Raw genomic sequence first — 2,988 nt, 5'->3', positions numbered from 1 at the left:
CATGCAAATTACAAATCAGAAATATAAGTAAACAGATTTTAGACAGAATCAACACCTAACCGTCAAGGAAACCGAATTCAACCAATGGAGAAACACCGCTGAAGTAGACAACAAACCAAACTCATGTAACACACAGTCCTGACGATGGCTGATTAGGCCTGAAACATCGATGTAGACTGACTCAAACATTGTGGTAAATATTAAAAGATTAGTTCGCTCCATTGCAACATGCCGAGCACTTTTCGTACCATATTAAATTGTATCAAACACGATTCAATATATATATATATATATATATATATATATATATATATATATATATATATATATATATATATATATATATGTGTGTGTGTGTGTGTGTGTGTGTATATATATATATATATATATATATATATATATATATATATATATATATATAATATTGTGTGTGTGTGTGTATACCGCTGAGTCATGCTGACCTCTTTATATAATATTTTATTTAAAAAGAAATAAGACAATAGATGCCGTATAAAATTCAAACAAACTGTGACACGGCCATTCCAACAGTACTCGGAAACAACACATTGTTGAAATGATGACCAGATAACTCACGCCTCAAATATTGATGACGAATACAATTTCCTATGTCTTGACTGTGAATATCTTCCAAGGCAGTTGACAGTTTTCTGAAAGATTTGAGTCTTCTCAAACGACTGATATTCAACCAGATCACTGCCGTATTTTGGAAAAACGCATATTTATTAGAACTTGGCTGTAAAACTCGTTCTTCAAATATCGATAGATTCGTATGACCTTAACTTGTCAACAACTCCAAAATAACTTGGGACGTTGCAAGATCCCAAGTTTGTGAGTTTTCGACAAAATGAGGTTCATTTCATTCGTTCTAGATTTGCAGATCGATTATTTTGGCAAAATTTGGAATATGTTCCTTTCCACAATTTGGCATTTAACTGGTTGAACAGACGAGTTTTCTGGCCAAATTTTGAAACATTATGGGTCTTTCCAGAGTTTGGCTGTAAACTAGAAAACAGAGCAGTATTTTGGCCATTTTTTAAAAAATACGTTCCTTTCCAGAGTTTGGCTGTAAACTAGAAAACAGAGCAGTATTTTGGCCATTTTTTGAAATACGTTCATGTCCAGAGTTAGGCTGTATACTAGTTAAAGGAGGAGATTTTTGGCCAATTTAATATAATAATATAGCAAGTTAACGCGTACGGTCCCCGAACCTAAACGATCCGCAAACGACGAGGAAGTCGTGGTTGGTCGATCATATAGGTTCGGGGGACGTAGTCGTTAACTCACTAATCCTAGAGATTTTTCAAAATTGGAAAAAAATGTATTAAAAAGTAGCATGAACATGGATTGTTTTATTCAACTACTATTGATATGTAAAAACTAAAAACAATAGCTTTGTTACTACGCCTATAATTTGTCTCATAAAATGTAATAAATAAGCATGGGGTAAAAGTAACTCGGGCAAACTACGGATATAGTCGGTGTTTGGGTTGAGTGAGTTAATTCTAGTGTGTATTACCGACGATTCAATGGTTATATTAATATTTAAGTTCATTACGATGCATTGTCATGTAATGTGAGATAGAATGACGTGTGACGAATTGGATTACGTGCCTTGAGCTCACATTGGTTCGTTAAATAGCACGTGGTTTATGCTGCTTGGAAAATAAATCGTTGTCCAATTTTATAGGTTTTAGGTTCTGCAATAGCCGAAAATGCTGGGTCACCTCCAACCGCATTTTGACAGGACATGGCAGAACCGCAGCTAACATGCATAGATGGAATCTGAGAGAATCAGATGCATGCCGTCATTGCCAAGGAGGCCTTGAGACAATGGACCACATCGTCATCCACTGCCCAGTGACAAGCCTATCAGGAGGCTACGAGACAGCCTATAAGGCAGGAAAAGAATTTGAAGAATGGATTAAAAGATTCAAAATAGAGGTGTAGCCATTCGATACTACTACTACTACTACTACTACATAGGTTTTGCCGGTCCTGATAGTTCCAAGGAGACTTGGAGACGTACCGTAGAGAGAGACCTAAAATAGAGAGGTCTGTCACTCGAAATGACCCCAAGAATAGCTGCTGACAGGACCAGGTGGAGATCCCTTGCATCGCCTCAAGTGCAACCAGGCCCGGAGAGGATTGAGTGAGTGATAGCTCAGTTGGTAGAACACTCTCTTCTCACGCAAAGGGACAGAGATCGATCCCGGGTGCAGTCTAGATTGTTTCCGACCCCCTCGTTAAACCCTGGAGTGATTGAGTAGCGGGATCTGTTTGATCTATCGGTAAGTACTTTGCGATAGACGAACGATCTATCAAAAAGATAACAAGCAATAGCTATTGTCCGTTTCACGTTATAGAAACTAGGTATATGGCTCTTGGCTTTGTTTTACAATTGGTACTCTGGGTGGGGCTCCTGGCCTCCCATAGTGGGCTGGGTGGCACTTACTGTGTCTTCTATCCCCCTACATCTGGCTGGGGTTTCTGGCCTCCCATAGTGGGCTTGGTGGCACTTACTGTGTCTTCTATCCCCCTGTATCTGGCTGGGGCTCCTGGCCTCCCATAGTGGGCTGGGTGGAACTTACTGTGTGTTCTATCCCCTTGTATCTGGCTGGGCTTCTGGCCTCCCATAGTGGGCTGGGTGGAACTTACTGTGTGTTCTATCCCCTTATATCTGGCTGGGCTCCTGGCCTCCCATAGTGGGCTGGGAGGCACTTACTGTGTCTTCTTTCCCCCTATATCTGACTGGGGTTCCTGGCTTCCCATAGTGGGCTGGGTGGAACTTACTGTGTCTTCTATCCCCCTATATCTGGCTGGGGTTTCTGGCCTCCCACAGTGGGCAGGGTGGCACTTACTGTGTCTTCTATCCCCCTATAACTGGGTGGGGTTCCTGAACCCCCATAGTGGGCTGGGTGGAACTTACTGTGTCCTCTTTTCCCTCATAGTTTTTTTTCCAATTTGCTT

The sequence above is a fragment of the Berghia stephanieae genome, chromosome 7, assembly GCF_034508935.2.
Source record: "Berghia stephanieae isolate SIO BIC M18660-M18661 chromosome 7, UCSD_Bste_1.3, whole genome shotgun sequence".
In the NCBI taxonomy this organism is placed as follows: Eukaryota; Metazoa; Mollusca; class Gastropoda; order Nudibranchia; family Aeolidiidae; genus Berghia; species Berghia stephanieae.
Note: the sequence above shows the minus strand (reverse complement) of the source record.